Below are 18,063 nucleotides of genomic sequence, written 5' to 3'. Positions count from 1 at the left end.
CTTTGCTTGTATACAGCAAGTGCAAAATAAAGTGGCAAATTACATTAACAGTCGATATATTAAACCTCCTCCACCTTGAGCGTTATGAATCCATTTAGGGTTCGTGATATCGACCGATCGGTTGGACCTGACCGGTTAGTTGATAATTCGCAACACCGTCGGTAATAAATTTAGAAAACGAAACAGTCGTTTCGTTGCAACTTCGTTCTCTATCGTAACAGCCGCGCATGCTCTGTGTTCGACGAGTACACTCGCGACACGTTCTAGGTACGCGCTTTTCAAAGAGATCGCACCAGCTAACTGATCAAAAGGGGTGTTCAGATAACGATAATAAAAGCGAGTACTTTTTACGAATTATTTCTTTCTTTTTGGAAGACTAAGCAATTAGCTTCACCCGTCACCAACGGTTGCAAAATAAAAGACGCTAATTAGCGTTTGACGTCGTCAACGCGTCAAAACTGCAACGTAGGCAAAGAAGTCCTATTTGAGCTGATATAGAACTTTAATCGTCCAACCCAATACTAATATCGCAATGAATTGCACTTTAATAGCAGCCCACTCAGTGATAATAATACTGGAACGTTCAACGACCTAACCAATAGCTCAGACGCAAGACTGTAGGCTGAGACCTGACACCTCAACTGAGATTGAGCGCGGACCTAAAGCTTCGCGGGGATCTGACGCTGCATCCCGTGCAGCAGACGCGACATAACGTTAAAACCGTAACGTCCAATCCACTGCAACGTCATAATCAATTGTAGGCTACAACTGGGATCCTATTCTAAAATTAACACCGCGTCCTAATCGATCAGGAACGTGGAAACCAACGCTCCTGACAGTCTAACGCCAACTTGGCCTCATCTCAACAGGACGATCGTATCGACGAATTTGCCATGAAAAAACTACCAAAAGCAAAAGCAAGGAAGGAAAAATTCCTTCTCGCAAGGCTGATCACAGGGCAGACGATGAAGCAGCGTCGGGACGAGCAATATAATACGTGAACGGGACAGGATTTCCGGGCACGTGCGGTGATTTAGAATAAACGCAATAAAGCAACCCCCTGGCTGCCGGCAAGGGGCGAGAGAGGGCAAATTCATGCGAGACATACGTATTATAATATCACGCATAAAGTTTCTTTACCCCGTTGCAACTTTATGACTTCATAGGAGCCACGGGGCTGGAATACCGGCGACACTATAGCGGGACACGCGATAAAGGAAACAGGATTGCCCGATCGATAACCAATATCCATGGAAACTGGATCTACCTCGTGACCGGGCTGCTCGTCTCTCTCCTTTTACCAGCCACACGTCCTTTCGCGATCGTTGCGATTCGTGCCACGGCGTACGCTATTATTACGCGTGTACAGGTTCGAGTTGGCTGAGATTTGGCCCTGCGGGATCTCGAGCGAACTCGATCGATCGCCACGCAAGATTTTGCGAACCGCTCTAATTGGTATCTCGTGATTTTACGTTCGGTTGGATCGCGATAAGAGAAAAATTCGATCGTGATTTATGACGACGCCTGCAGGGACTTTTGCACGTTGGACGTGCAGCACGTTTGTGGTTAAAGTTGACAGGAACCTACTATTGTCATTTACAGTTGTAAAATGTCCGATGGTAGATAAACACATGTAAATATATTGTTTTAATAATAACGATAAAAGTTTTTAAGAAAATGATTCTGTTGTACTATGGAACCTAAAGAGACTCTTGAACGTGTTCAGGTTGACTGATGGAGGAACGAGTGGATGAATTTGTAATAGAAAAATATATTGAAATAAGTAACGGTATAAGTTCAGATATAGCGCGTGCTGATCAAGATCCTCGCTCTTACAATGTTACAATACAACAAAAGAAGCTATGACAGTGAGCAGGTTTATATATTTATAGCAAAGGACATTAGCAAAAAGTTAACCCTGTAGCTGTAGTTGAAGGCTACAAGAAACAGCAATAGAAATCTGCTTATAGCTCCTTTCTTTCCAAACCTTGTAACCCAAAACATAATTTATATTCAAAGGCACGATAATATGGACCTCTGCTTATTTAGAATATTTGTTTGCTTCACTAAATTCTATTCTCTTCGTAACAGAGGTGTGCAGGTCGCGGACATACAAAAGTAAAAATGTAGAGTTTTTCTTCGACTAATTACTTCAACAAAACATCTAACGTATGGTTCCCATGTAAAATTGATCGATAACGTATCGAACTTTAAAATTCCTCTTCCCTCGCTTACAGCGCATCGTTTGGCTTGTTTGGTGTTTGAAAGAAGCTGATAGAAATCCACTATTGCCATTTATAGTCACAGATATATAGTCTACAGTTATACCAAACTTGCTCAGAGGAAAGATGAAAATTTGTCGGGTTTGCGATGGCAGATTCGAAAGAGTTAGCGTGTCTTGAAAATTGAAAATCCGAGGGATACGAGCAGTGCCATGAGTTGGACCTTATCCGGGTAATTATCAGTAGAGGTTTAATTCCACAGAATGTACAGTGCCCTTCTTCTTCGTTAAATGCGAACAAGATAAAGCTTATCCGACACATTCGTTTGTTTTACTACGTGAACTGAGAAGAGCTGACGCTCGAACAGTCTCAGAGGCAAGGAAAGTACTTTAAGCGACGCTATCTAACGTTATTGTTCGGAATGTGAAACTGTGTAGAGAAGGGAGCTTCTAGCAGAAAGTTCTTCGCAAATCTCATCCGCTCGATTTCGCATAGTCGTATGAGAAACGAAAGAAAGAAGATACGTGGAATCATCGTCCAAAGATGAAAGAAAAATGCTCGATAGAATTATTGGCATTTTCGTAAGCGCGAGATACGACTACGCGGAACGAGGATTTCAATGCTGGCGAGATTTCGTGGAAATAGCGATTGAAGAAGGCAACTACAACCGACCATGTTCTACTTGGAAATTCAACCATAGATCGTGACAAGACGAGAGACTACGATGGTAGTTTCTGGCAGAACTGCCAAAGCTCGTTACGTCCTGTAACCCGTTGGATCATGCGATGTCTATGGTAGAACTCGGCCGTGATTCCCATTATCCTACTTCAAGAGCTATACAACTTCCACCTGAGAGGTAGATGTTGTCCTATTAGGTTTGCAGCTTGATGGATAGTCAGTTTCACTTTAGCTTTGGCAAACTTATCAAAGCTAGTAAGCAACGAGTATCGTCGATCTCATTTCTTTTCTCTTTCTCTAGAAAATTAACGTTCTTTCCCTGGATCGTCGCTCGCAAAACGATGCACAAAATATCGTATTGGCTTTCTGAAAATTAATGGAAAATGAGGCGAACGAATAGATCGCGGTGTTGTTAAATTCCAAAGAAACTTGCTGCCAAGAAAATCGCAGGCTTTAAAATCCATAGCGTGAAGATCGTAATATCGGTAGATGAAACTGCACGGTAGAAAAGCGGCAAGTAAATTGACGTTATTAAATTAAACGTGCGTTATATTTAATAGAGTTTGTATTGGGACTTTTTGCTGTCTCGCGTGAAATGAAATTACAGCCGCGAAAGAATTAAAGCGACAGAGATAACGTGCAATGGAAAAGAAAAGGAAGATGGGATTCCGCGATAATGAAAGGAAGTATTGGAAAAAGAATGAGTAAAGGGAGGAGAGAAATTGAAAGAGCAGCAATAATTATAATTGGGTGCAAATAATCGGTCGGCGAACAATCGATATGTCGGACGCGGTCTCCGCTTCCTTTTGCCCTTTATCCGGTTTCCTTGCTGCTTCTCTCAGCCTGTGAATTCACCTCGTGGCTAGTGCAGAAAATTTCCGACCGCCAGCTCGATAACATCGGGTCCCGCGGGAACCAACTTCCTTTTAAGGATAACGTAACGCGTTTGATTTTTAACGAAAGCTAAAACGAGCAGAGAATCCTTGCACATCGAGCATCCACCGAATTATCGCACATTCGCTCACCGCTTTCTCTGCCAACGATAATATTTGCTCTGTCTTAAGCGGTTCTTGATACTATCGTCTAAATAACACGGGCTATCGGTTAATTTTTTACTCCTGATGGGGCTACAGTTTACGAGTTGCAGCAACGAGAGGCAAGAAAAGAACGGTAAGTCGCTCTTTCTGTAACCTAATTTTTATAATCGCAATAATGGACAAAATTTAGCGATGGAAAAACCAAGGTGGTCTAACGAATTATTGAGATGTGTGTAATTTCGTGTGCTACGCTAGATCAATGTCCAGCTGGAAAAATTGTAAAGAACAAATTAAATAAAGAAAAAAGAACGCTAGATTAGAGTAGTAGTGGCACACATATACGAGTATGAGTGTGTGTGGGAGTATGTGCGTGCACAGCTCCGTGATGGTGGACAAAGAGAGTGCTGTGACGCGGGCAAATACGTATCCACGAATATCTTGTCAATCACATACTAAATAAATCTGAAACTATTTTCATATCAATTCCAAGTGTGACTTTAGTGTTTCTTTACTTTTATTTCGGCAATTAAGATCCACAATTCTCAACACGAACATCCCGCGGGCCGTCTGTGAACTGGTCCCTGGCGACACCCTTGGCATGGTATTAGGTTGTCCGAAAAGTTTCTTTCGTTTTATGAGGAATAACAGACGCACAATGTTTTTTGTTTTATATTGTTTTGTCGAATTGCGTACGATCCATTTTGTTCTGTTGAGATAAACACCGCGATATTTCACAGACTTGGTTTCACGTTTGTACGAAGGTGCATTGTTATAAAAAACACGTTTGTGAAAGAAAGACACTTTCCGGACAACGTAATATATAAACCTTGCTAATTTGTTTGCTAATTTTTTTTTTTGTTAATTGAATTTGTACTTCACAATTTGTCCAACTGAACATTTGGAAAATTTTTTTAACTGGATTATTCATGTGCGATGATCGGTCGATCGTAGGTTAATTGTACCTGCTACGTTTACCTTAATTACGTCAGCTGATTACCTAAGCTTAATTCAGCGAAAATCTAAACGCTCGTGCGTATGGTAAGACGACGATGGCTAATATTCGCTGGCTCGTTCGACCTCGGTTTAATAATTCCTAACGCTATTACTAAGTCAAACAAGTTGACTACCAGCTAGTCAATTTCTATGCATAATTTATAGCTGAAGTAAAGCCAATAGGTTAAGCGTCCGATGCGAGTACAAGAGTTAATATTCGCTACTTTTTGTTTAACCCAACTTGGCTAGTTGCAAACTCGTTAATTAATTTCCCCTTAGAGTGGAAAGTGAAGCTCGACGATGATGGAAAAGGCGAGGAGATCAGCGAGGCAGACTGTGAAAGAGCCGAGCCATCTGCGAAACACCAAGTCCACCACGGAATAATCGACAATCGTCTAATTGTCCTAACCGACCGAGCAACCTTCATCGAGCAAGTTAAACGAATGGAGGCAAAGCGCAACCGGTCGGCGAGGATTTCGTGCGAAACTTGCTTTCGAGAGGAGGAACTGGTCTCCCCAAAGGCCAACATCCCAGCGAAATCTAATTTCTACATGTCAATGGGATTAGCCCTGTGACTAATGGCATTAACGAAGTCACGATGCCGTTCATTAGCGTGACGAGGCGTCGAAGGAAGCAGTTTCCGGAAGCTGGGACGCCGGCAGCTGCAATGGAAACAGCAGGACAATGGAGTTTCGCGATTCCACGGCCAACCAGCTTCCAAAGGGACTGTTTAAGTCTCGTCATTAAGCTCGTAAGCTCCGTCGTCGTCTCTCGTGCCGCGATACACAGACCACCAGCTGCGAAAGCGCATCCCAGTCACGCTCCGAACAAAATTCCACGGACGATCCAACCAACATCCTTTTGCTTCCCAAGATCGGCTTTGTCGTTGCTTTAGCTGCTTCGCGCCTGGCTCGTCACAGCAAAATTCAAACTCTCGTCTAATGGCGTTACGTTAACCACATAAGTAGGTGAGAAATTAGGCGCTCGTAGACGAACATCCGATACAGACACTGCAAGATAGTGAACCCATTTCCAGACAAAATCCTCAAGATCCTCACTCTTACGATGTTACAATACAATAGAAGATCAATTGGCAGCAGGTTCGTGTATTTATAGCAAAGGACATTACCAACAAGTTAACATTGTAGCTCTAGCTGAGGGCTACAAGAAACAGCGACAGAAATCTACTTACAGCTCCTTTGTTCCTAGACCTTGTAACCCAAAACATAATTTACATTCAAAGGTACAATGATATGGACCTCTGCTTATTTAGGATACCTTTTTGTTTCACTGAATTCTATTGTCTTTGTAACAGCGGTCTCCAGGCCACGGATATGCAAAAGTAAAGATGCAGGGTTATTCTTGAAGTTGACAACCAAGTGGTTGAAGAGTTTGTCATTGGGTGGTAATCCAATGCCAAGCCAATAATTCGTATCGAGATTCCGCGTTAATTCTGTCGGATTCGAATACTTTTGTACGTCAGATTTCTAGAGGTTTACGTAAAGTCTACGGGGTAGCGGAGATCGTAATATAGTCGTAACATAGTCGTAATAATATTCGTAAGATGATGAGCGAGGCCGGGTGGGATCACGGGCAGATTCCAGGTCAAGGATATTCATTTTCTCGGAAACAAGGTTGATTGGACGAGCCTACAAACTCGGTGTACAACATCTCACCACGGTCAATATTCCATCACGGAGTGCCGACAATTTAGAGGTCTCGTGCAAACGAACTGGCAAATAAAAGCGGCGCCCGGCAGCTTCCGCGCCGTTGTAAATATTTAAATAGGTCCACGCGCACGCACAAGACCACGGAGAGAAAAGGCCATGCACGACGATAGACCGTGCATTCGTTGCTGGCACGCGTACTCTTCCCAGTGTTCGCTTCGCAATGTTAAAAGATGCAACGAGAACGTTTGCCTCGTATTCCTTGGATATCTGCTTCCATCTCCACTTGCCCTTCTCTTTATCATCCGACTATGGAAATTCCTTCCGTTCCAGAGGATCCTTTTATCTAGGAATATCTACGAGGAATATCTAGGAAAATAGGGTTGCTCGGAATATCAGCCAGAGATATCGACAGGAAAATTCGAATAAACGATGGATAACAAAGTTATCCAGGGTTCTCCCTGAGACGAACAGTCTCGCCAGAATTTTCATCTTCTTTCTAATTCAGCTTGGCGATACGTCTTCTATACGAGATGCTCGACTAGCATATTTATCGCGGTATTTTCTATCAACGGAGTAGAGCCAACTTAGGTAGACCGTATGATCAAAGTATGGGAAGGACGAAGATGATCCCTAGGTTAGCCATAGGAAACAGAAAAATCGGATATATCTGCAACTATCGAGTGAAAATGTGCACGAACCGACGAGAAGCAAGCTAAAGATTAATTGGCTAATGCGTGGCAATGGCACAGAAGCATTCCTAATATTCGATAATTGACCGGACCTGGCACACGATGGATAGAACCGTTAGATATATCACGCTAACCTTTGTCTACCTTAATTGACTCAATTCCATCAACTATATAAGTTATAATACGTAAGTAACGATATACATATGAAAAAAATATACATACAGAGGCAGTCGTTGCCTGAGAGTAGCTGATTCAAGGAAAATGTGTCGAGAGATTATTATTTAAAAAAGTAACTTTTTATTTTATAACATCTGGTGACTGTAAATCTCAGCCCCTGTTCTTTCCCCGTAGCTTGATCACGCGGTTCACCTCCGGTTGTCTTAACTCAACACTTTACGGTGCTACCCTATTGTAGGTTCCGTTAGTCCAGTAGTACTGCAGTGGTGCAAAAGTCCCTAGAGTGGCACCGAGCAAATCATTGAAAGGAAGAACTTGCAACGGAGATTCGTGGACGCAGCGAGGTGTGGGAGTGTGATTTACAGCGACAGGGCGCGAAAATGAAAGAAAAATCGTCGCAGATAACGCCTTATTTACGACAGCCGCGTGGCTACGTAAAGGAAGACGCTCACGCCACACTATCGCGCGGACCCAATGCCGTGACTGCCGGCTGTAAATCGGTACACACGCCCTCTCCCGGGGTAACAAACGTCGCAGCAACCCTTGGCATGGGCCGTGTCGTAGGGTCCGTGGCTACGAACAACCTGTACCACCAGCGCACAACCGAACGCTACCCTCGTCAACACCAACGCCCTCCTTTCGCGTTCCCCTTTCGAGCTGAACGTTTGCACTCTCTGTCAGGTGCAAGGATGACGGCTGATCGAGAAAGGGTGGATTCAACGAGGGGTGCATGGACGATTAGGCTACTCGAGGGCTAACGACAGACGGTCGCACGCTGTTTCGCTTTCTTTGTGGAATTTTAGTAACCGGTTAATATACAGATAGCTGGGAATTTTATCAGATTCGGACACGTGGTTCTGCGATCGAGGCAAGCATCGAGCACGAAGCTCGGAAGGACGGACTTTTTAATTGAACAATTGTTCGAGATAATACGTCATATATATATATTGAGATATGTGTAAATTTGTGTGCTACACTACATTAATGTCCAGCTGGCCAAATTGTAAAGTACAAATTAAATAAAAAAAAAAAACACTAGATTAGCGCTTAGTAGTGGCACACATATATGAGTATGAATGTGTGGGAGTTGCGTCTCGTAAAAACAGTAGAGTACAACTGTTCCGTCGGTAGTGTGGTAAAGAAGATGGTACGACAAAGAGAGCGCTGAGATGCGCGCAGATACGTATCCACGAATATCTTGTCAATCACATATTAAATAAATCTGAAACTATTTTCATATCAATCCTAAGTGTACTTTAAGTGTTCCTATACATTTATTTCGCCGATTAGGATCCACAATTCTTAACAATATATATACCAAAGAGACAAAGGCAACGATCGCTTCTACAATGACATGACAATAGCGAAAACGAGAATGAAACTTGCGAGGACCGTGGTTCTCGAAGATGACGAAGATTCTGACGAGATAAGAAGGTAAAATAGCGGTCGTAACGTCTATTTGTTCCTTCCTTGACGACGATCAAGTATTGCGTTGGCAACTAAGTGATTGCGGATTCTGTCAATACCACGTAATGACAAAATCCGCAATCACTTAGTTGGCAACCCAATGAAACAGCGACACAGAGAACGACGCGCGAGATCATTTACCCTGAGTGATTAGTATCGTGTAAGAAAAAAGAACTGTGTCAACGGTGTTCAGACGATCGAGAAGGAAAGTCTGCGCGATGAAGAAAGAAGCGATAGCGAGGTGCAGCGGAAAGAGGGAGAAACGGTGGCCCAGCGAGCAGCAGTCGGTTATTTTTCTTCGTTCTACGTGCAGCGTATTACGGTGTTACGCTCCACTGTAATTTCCGCGCCGCTTTTATTTACGACCTAGTCGCCAACGAAGACCCGTTCCGCACGCAGCGAATCGCCGTGGCCGATAAAGACGTTGCCCTCGCTCGTGCGTCCAGCTACTGCTTATTTACATATCATTATGTTTCCTATGCGACTGTTGTTCAAAACTCTCGTGACTCGCCTACGTTCGTTGCGAGTTATTTTCAGATTTTATGGCAGCGTGGCGAGTGAAATTCGTGCGGTTGACGAGAGATTGGAAGCAAAGGGAATATTTATGCCGGGCCAGCGATAAAGAGAGTGGCGACCGAGCACATTTCGCATGAACGTCGTTGCTGCCATTTGGCAGTCGGCCGATGACGAAGCCTCCGAGTAAATTCGTAGCTTCGATGTTCCTTTCGTTTTTCTCTACTTCTCGTACACCGTTAGGCTACTTTCGCCATTTACGAAGAAAAAGAAACTGTCGAGAGGACCACGCAAAGGTGAAACCTGCTGCACGTCGTGTGCACGTTGTATGGATTTTGGGAATGCACTTGAAAATTGTATAGAGAAATAAACGAGATTTCTTTTTTTATTACTTAATTTATACTTTACAATTTTCCCAGCTGGACATTTGGTAAATTTTCCTAACTTAATTGCTGAATAACATGTGGATGGCTATACCCAGCGGGATGCCATCTTCGAGTGAGCGTGCAGATAGCACTGTGTCACAGAGCCAAAAATTAGCGATAGAAAAGCCAAGGGGATCTAACGAATATCCCGTAGGCCATCGAAACAACAACATAAAGAGTGTTCCAGTGTGAGAAAACGGTAACAGCATGGGCATCTCTGAACTGGACCCCGGTGACATCCCCTCCATAGGAGCCAAACCCAGAGTACATAAAACTTGCCAAAATCAGGAAAGAAGGGTAACAAATACAAACCAGCTGGCTACTGAAGCCAGTAAAACTGTCATAGAAAGAAGACTAAAAAGAAAACACCCCACTGACCTCATAAGAAATAAAATAGTCAAATTCGAAGATGGTATCCCTCTGGGGTTAGCCATCCACATGTTATTTAGCAATTGAGTTAGAAAAATTTAGCAAATGTCCAGCTGGACAAATTGCAAAGTACAAATTAAATAATAAAAAAAACTTCTCTGTTCTAACACTCTGAACCTTCACTCTGTTGAATTTATACAATACATTTTATTTTATTTTATCTTTCGTACCACTATATTTAAAGTTCAATTCTTTACCTTATTTGTGAAACATTCGGACTGCGACGCGAGGAGACCACCGGTCAATCTCGTGATTTCTTGTGTTTCCTACGTGACAATTGCACGTTATATTCTAATTATTATATTCCAATTATTGTTATATTTGTAACTACATTATATTCTAATTATATATGCAATATTCTCCACGTGTGTGTGTTCTTTTCAACAGCGCGATACGAAAGACAATAGGAAGAATGGCGAGAGTATGGTAAAAGAGGGTTGAAAACGAGAGTCAGAGATCGGAAAGACAGAGTTCGAGAGATTAATGGTGGAAATGAAAGTAGCGGTAAGAAGCAATGCTCGCGAAGAGCGCATGATGAATGGAAAATTTAAGCGACAGGCAGCAACTTAGTTGTTGGATTTTTCTATCTGCCATACACCGTGGCGCATCGTACTCGTCGCGAGATTGCCACTGAAAGAGCCGCTGGTCCGGTCGAAACTCAAGCGGAGCAACGGACACGGATAAATGAAGACTAAGAGGGTCGATAAATCGGTAAACAAACTCGCGGCGATCGACTACCAAACTCCTGAGCGGAAAATCCTGGTTGCCAAGTTTAAATTAAAAAACAGATGCACCGCGAAAGCAACTTTCCCTGCGATATTGGCTATCCCTTTACGGGGAAAAAAACAAACGAGCAAAGTTTCTGCCAAACTTCGTTTAACAATTAAACTATTATCAGCGATAAAGCGAGCGAGTTTAAAGTCCGAAAGGCGCCGCCTCCTCTCGTATTATTATTACTCGAAGCTGTTCCAACACTTGGAACGTTGCAACTCGATTGGATTTTGCCTGGCGATTAACGTCCATCTACGATCTGCAGCCTCTCAATCCTTTGAGCGCTATGAACGTATATATACGTTCTCACATAACCATTCAATTTAGGCTAAAAGTGGCGTGATAAAAAAGACGTAAGGATGTTATCCAGCTGACATTCTGACGATTTCGTTGAAAGAAAAAGAATTAATTATCAAACAGGCGAACCAAAGCGAAAACCAAAGTGTGTAGCAGACTAAAATGCCCTTCGTGAAACATAAGCAGCCCACGGTGCGCTTGTTCGTAAAGAGTGGGCCATCCATGGCGCACGCTTAACGTTGGACAACGCAGCGCTCAAAGGGTTAAACAGCGTGTCGGCCAATATTTCCAGTTCAACTTTTTCCATTTCCCAAGTAACATCCTGGCGCGCAAATTCGCACGGCCAATCGATAGCGAACGGTGGACGCGGCGCGGCCGATGACTTACAATTCGCGCGTGCAAACAGCAACGATTGGCCGTGTATTGTTGTTGGCCGAGCTTCGACTAGCGAATCGCGGTTAATTCGGCCGGTAGCCCACGTTACACTCGCGGAATTATTATTCCAACGAATGAAAATTATCGGAGCGACGCAGTCGAGCATCCGCCCCTCCGCGCAAAACGCCATCGAATCGTTAACAACCGTTTGTTTTCTAGTCAGCAACCAGCTGCGGCAATTTCGCGACGATTCAACACGGCGACGACGCCGGCACGCGACTCCACGTCGCCATTCCATTTCCCATTCTGCCAACTTACTTAGCCGCGCAACCGACAACAATCGACGTATTATTACGTTCGCACGCTACGCGCACCGATAATCGCGTTCTAATCGATGAAACATCGGCCGTGATTTTCCACGGTTCGATTCGATTCGATTGCCGTTATCGCGCTGCTGTTCGCGTTTATTTGTTCTGCCCCGTACGACGAACGGCGTTAAACGGAGCAGACAGCGGCCATTAATCGTTTACAAATAAAAAATAATACTCGTCAGTAGGTTACAAGCGATCGGTAAAGACAGTCAGATCCGAACCTGTTTTATCGTAATCCCATCTACTTTAATTATTTTAATTATGTCGAGAAGAAAAATGAATTATCTTTGCGAGGAGAATATGGATAGTTACGGTGAGAATTTTGATTTTCACGTTTATAATGATGTAGCTGTTGACTTGGAAAGCAGTTATAGTGACAGCAATGATAGGAATTAATGCGGTAAAAGAACAGTTTTCTACTGTGAGACCTGTGAACAGCATCCTAATGAATGTTTGAAAAAATTCCACACTTATTCAATTATAATTAATATAAATATTGTAATCAAAATTATATTACAATTCGGATGAATAAAGATTGTTTTGAATGTGTTCGATATTTTTGGATTGGCAACTAAGTGATTGCGGATTTTGTCATTAGGTGGTAATAATAAATGCCGCAATCACTTAGTTGCCAATCCAATACTTTTGTAATACTGTCCTGTTTGATAAAACATAGAAGATGAAAGTTGACATAATCAATGATGTTGCTCTAAATTATGCGCGTTATAGGAGAAAAATTGCCGTACAGTACGATTTCTTATAACGCGAATTCGAACCGCGTTATACGCCAGTCTATTGTATTAACATAAACATGCAGACGATTAGGAATAAATTAAAGTTAGCTAAACGTAGATCGAATCGAACATTGATCGCTGATGTTTAAAGGGCGGCAAGGATACGTAAAGATCGATGACTTGCCAATCAGATTCTGCTGACGATCAATCAAGGTGGCCTAATGATCGACGAAGTTGGTCTAATGACCGATAAAGGTCTCCTAATGGTCTATAAAGACTAAGCAAGACATAACAGCGGAACAAGATTATTTTCAAAGGCTGTGTAAAGCCGATAAGATACGCGTCGATTAAACATCGTTCAAAGGTCAATTGAGGCGATCTTAAGGACCAGGTTAATAGCATTTCGAAAGTCCATTAAGATCACTCACTGATAACGACGACTATCGCTAATCGCGATTAACCAATCAGCTGTTACGACTTCTTGGAAAAGCGTGTACCTAAAACGCGTGGCAAAAGGTAAGCGATGACGAGTATATTCGTCAAACACAGATTCTATATTATAACAGCCTATATTATATTATAACGATTCTATATTATAACGAAGTTGCGACGAAACGATTGTTTCATTTTTCAATGTTATGCGATTTAAGCGGCAAAAATTGTAACTACTCATACCGCGCGACGAGTATACTCGTCGTACGGCAGAACATTGGCACTTGTTCGCAACGGGTACACTCGTGGAGAACGTCCGACTGATTAAACGAGAGATTATTCAGACACGTTCGTAACGTCTTCCGGAGATCGTTCGTAACCGAGTGCAGACAGGTAGAAACGACCTTTTAGAAGATTACGAACGATAAGACGATGAGTTGAAAGGTGTATCGGCTGAAGAAATGGCGGCGCGATGGGAAAGATCAACGGCAAGAAAGTTGCGCGTAAAACGAACGAGCTCGAATTGCCAGAGACACCGGAATACCTGGCAAGCGTGCACGAGGTCTAATTATCTGCAAGGTGATAAGTTCAGCAGCACTGGCGCTAATTAACGTATCAGAAGTTGCCGTAACGAAGCGTGGCAACTCCTTAATTCGATTTCAATTCCGATATAACGGATCCAACGCGATATCCTGCCTCTCGATATCGTTCTCCCTCCCCCGCCCCCCGGAAACTCTCGTAAATAATCGATCGCTGTCCGCCGCTGGAATCACTTGCCAACCCCCTTAATCTTCATCTCTACACCGGTTTAAACTCCTAACTCGATAAGGAACTCGCAGCTCCGACGAACGAGGCCTCCAAGAACGCCCATCCTCTCTCCCTCCCTCTCTCTCTCTCTCTCTCTCTCTCTCTCTCTCTCTCTCTCTCTCTCTCTCTCTCGTCTTTCAACGATACCATTCTAACAGAGAAATACACTTTTCCACGTTCTGTCCCTCTGTACTGCACACAAAGCGTGTTGCGATAACGCGCAACACGTATCTGGTACAATCGAGCGAATAGAACAGCTCTCGAAAAACATTCGTTGGGATGCAAACCGGGTTTGAGTTCACAGGTCTCACAGTACTCGCTGAGGAGTATTATTTTTTATTTGTAAACAATTACCGATAACGAGGCAAAAATACGTTTGAAGTAGAGCGCCGCACATCGGTGGTGCTTGAAAGACACATTTGGAACGCTAACCCTTTCGCTTCGAGTGCCGCTTATAGGCGGCACGCGCGAGATGACCTGTGGGTACGAGTGCCGCTTATAGACGGCATCCAGGAGATGACCTGTCGGTACGAGAGCCGCATATAGACGGCGACCACGCGACGACTCCTGAATCCGGCACCCCATATATCCGGCATTCAAATGATGCATATGTGGCGGCACACGACAGCAAACTTTTCAACGGTCTCTGTCCCGTAGCTTGCTACGCAAAGACCCTGTCCTGGACCGGACGACGGCAGAGCTGTGGTTAGCGCAGTTGGTTACGAACGTTCAAGACCAGGTTCGAATGCCGGCACTCACAGTCCGGTTGCTTACACAATTCCTAACTGAGAAGAAGGCAACCCGGATGAAGACAAAAATCGTATACACCAGCAGTACCTGTCACGACCTATCTACACATCACATATACAATTTTCATCAACATTTCAACATTTTCTGTTGATTTTATCGACGTATTGGATTAATCACTTCATAAAGTTACTCATTGTTGAAGCAACATCAAAACGTTTCACGCAATATGTTTCAAACATCCAAACGATCGTATACTGTCTCATGCTACCAGGTATGTAAATATGAAACCGGAATTTGCCTATAGATGGCCCTAGCTGATAACGTAGTTATCACTAAACTGCGTCATTGATGCCAAAAGTCTTTGTTGACATCTCGCAAACATTTTCGACTCAGAACGATACAAGTTTCATACAACAGCATAATTTGAAATAGCGCTGAACATGTCAAATTTTGTGCCTGGAAACTACGATTTGCGGACAGCATTGATTTTCTGTTACCATTTGAAGAAAACTGCCGCAGAATCGCATCGAATGCTGGTCAAAGCTTACGGTGAGCATGCTCTTGGTAAATCACGGTGCTTTGAGTGGTTTAAAAAATTCAGAAGTGTCAATTTTGACGCGAGGAACGAAGAACGTGGAAGACCACCGAAAAAGACCGCCGAGCTGTTAAAACCTGGCGAAACCGTTAATACCGAGCGCTACCGACAACAAACGATCGATTTGAATCAAGCTTTGCGTGAAAAACGACCAGAATATGAAAAAAGACGACACAAAGCAATTTTGCTTCGTGATAATGCACCATCGCATACAGCAAAACCGGTCAAGGGAACGATCGAAGCGTTCAGTTGGGAAATACTTTCGCACGCGGCTTACTCACAAGACTTGGCTCCGTCCGATTACTATCTATTTGCATCTATGGGACACGCACTTTCTGACCAGCACTTCGCTTCTTACGAAAATGGCTCGATGACTGGTTTGCCTCAAAAGCGCGACAGTTTTTTTGGCGTGGCATCCACCAATTACCAGACAGGTGGGAAAAATGTATAGCTAGCGATGGGCAATACTTCGAATAAAATATTTTTAATCATTTTCATACAATAAACGTGTATTTTCGCGTGGGCCAGATTCCTCGAGAATCGGAACGAAGTTTCCGGGCAACCCCACAGTACAGAGAAAGTATACACGATACGAGTCGAAATATAGAAATATTTGACATTATTGAAATTTGTGTAATTTTGTGTGCCACGCTAAATTAGCCGCGTAGTAGTGACACACGTATATGAGTACGAGTGTGTGGAAGTATGTGCGTGCACAGCTCCGATGGTCATCTGGTAAGGAAGATGGCGAGACAAAGAGAGCGCTGAGACGCGGCCAAATGTGTATCCACGAATATCTCGTCAATCGCACACTAAATAAATCTAAAACTATTTTCATATCAATTCTACGTGTACTCTAAGTGTCCCTATACATTTATTTCGCCGATTAAGATTCACAATTCTCAGCAGAAATAATTTCTTGGCAGGTGTATTCTCCGCTATTACCAACTTCGGTATTTCCCTAATCTGTTCGTAATTAACACATTGTTGTTGACCGGTCAGGGGTTAACTCGTGTTTTCATGGCCAAACGAGTAAACTCGTGATGCGCTTTCTTTTCGCATCAGCGTCGATTTCTCAGTGCGCAGTATTACATGCAGATTTTTTATCTAATTGTCCGAATGATCGTGAATGAAATTGTGCTGACTTGGAGAATGATACTGAAATATCATTAAACCTACGTGCATATTGCAATACAATAAACACGTGAAAAGGGTAAATCGTGCAGATCAATATTTGACGAATAGCAGTATTTTATTTTTTATTAATTTTAGCCAAAAATTAGCATTTTTTCTGATAAACTGCACCTTGTTCAATGCATATTCAAAGTTGAATAATAAATAAAATTTATTCAAGTTTATTTATATTGTTTTACTTGCACATGCACATTTACGAAATAATAGCCGGTGACATGAGATAAATTGTCAGTAAAATTGCCGGTCAACAATGTGTTAAATCGTGCGACAGATGCTGTGCAGTAACGTAATCCACTCTACAGCGACCGTAGTGATTCTCGTTAATCAGATTTCTCGGTATTCGCAGAGGCCTGAGAAGGAACGCAACGCGCTGGGGTTGGAATTATTTTCATCGAAGCCTAGGATTTTAGGAGCACGACACGGCTACTTTTAGCCCTTTCCACTTCTGCTCGTGCTCGCTTCGCGTAATTAGCTGAGGCGCAAAATCTGTCGCGGGGATTAATCAAGCCCGCTTCTTCTCGCAGCTCCCAGTTAGACGGTGGACCGCGTCTGTACAAAGTAAAAACTAGAAAGACGGGCGCCACAGCGATAAAAAATATGATTTACGTTCGCAGCAATTTTCTCATAACTGTCGCGTTCCGGTCTAGCCCAAGTACATATACAGGGTGACCCAGTCTTTTTTTTCGCTCAGACTTCTCTCGTTAGTACGTGCTATATCTGTGGGTGAAGATGAGGATAAATTTTCAAGTTACAAAATTTAATTAAATAATTGTACATTCGTCGTTGTTTCTTTCTGACTATATGCAAATTCCTATTGTCATCGGATTATTCAGTTTTTCGATTTTTGCTAATGCGAGAATTTACATGAAGTTGGATGAACGAAAGGAACAACCACGAATGTACAATTTTGAATGTAATTTTGAATGTAATTTTGAAAGCTCGTTTACAGGACTTATTATGGTACTTTATGTCGTACACTTTTGCAACATTGTTTGAAAGAAGATCTATTAAAAGTTTATTATCCAAGTATTGGAACATAAATCGACGAGAAATGAATTTAACATTTGCCGGAATACTCCAATATATTGCAAATTTAAATTATCAAGTTAATACAACGAGCTTTTTATCGAAGTATGGCGATTCCTATGGGACGAACTGGGCCGTGAAATTACTAAAAAAAATAATAAAAGCTGAAGAATAATAAATTCATCTAATAGAGGAATCAAATGCGACATGAATTATCAATAAAAACTAATCTTCAATATATTAAACTGCTCAAAATATATCATTAAAAAAACGTATATCAGACAAGATATTAAACTTTCATAGGAAACTATCACTTTAGAATTTTCCTTTTTTCTTTATAGCAACATCGATCTATAAATAGTGGGAATATTTCTCACACGCAGATCAAATAAGTCGAACCCCGGAATAACA

General features: G+C 42.6%; 1 protein-coding gene across 1 annotated transcript in view; it reads right to left on the bottom strand.

Moving 5' to 3' along the window:
* Positions 1–18,063, bottom strand: part of alpha-Man-IIb (alpha-Mannosidase class II b) — a 166,866-nt gene that overhangs the window by 106,058 nt on the left and 42,745 nt on the right. The gene's annotated exons all lie outside the window — the stretch shown is intronic.

This window comes from Bombus flavifrons, chromosome 16 (genome assembly GCF_040668555.2).
Source record: "Bombus flavifrons isolate JBK064 chromosome 16, iyBomFlav1_principal, whole genome shotgun sequence".
Lineage (NCBI taxonomy): Eukaryota > Metazoa > Arthropoda > Insecta > Hymenoptera > Apidae > Bombus > Bombus flavifrons.
The sequence above is the reverse complement of the archived record's forward strand: the minus strand, read 5'-3'. Positions and strand labels throughout refer to the sequence as shown.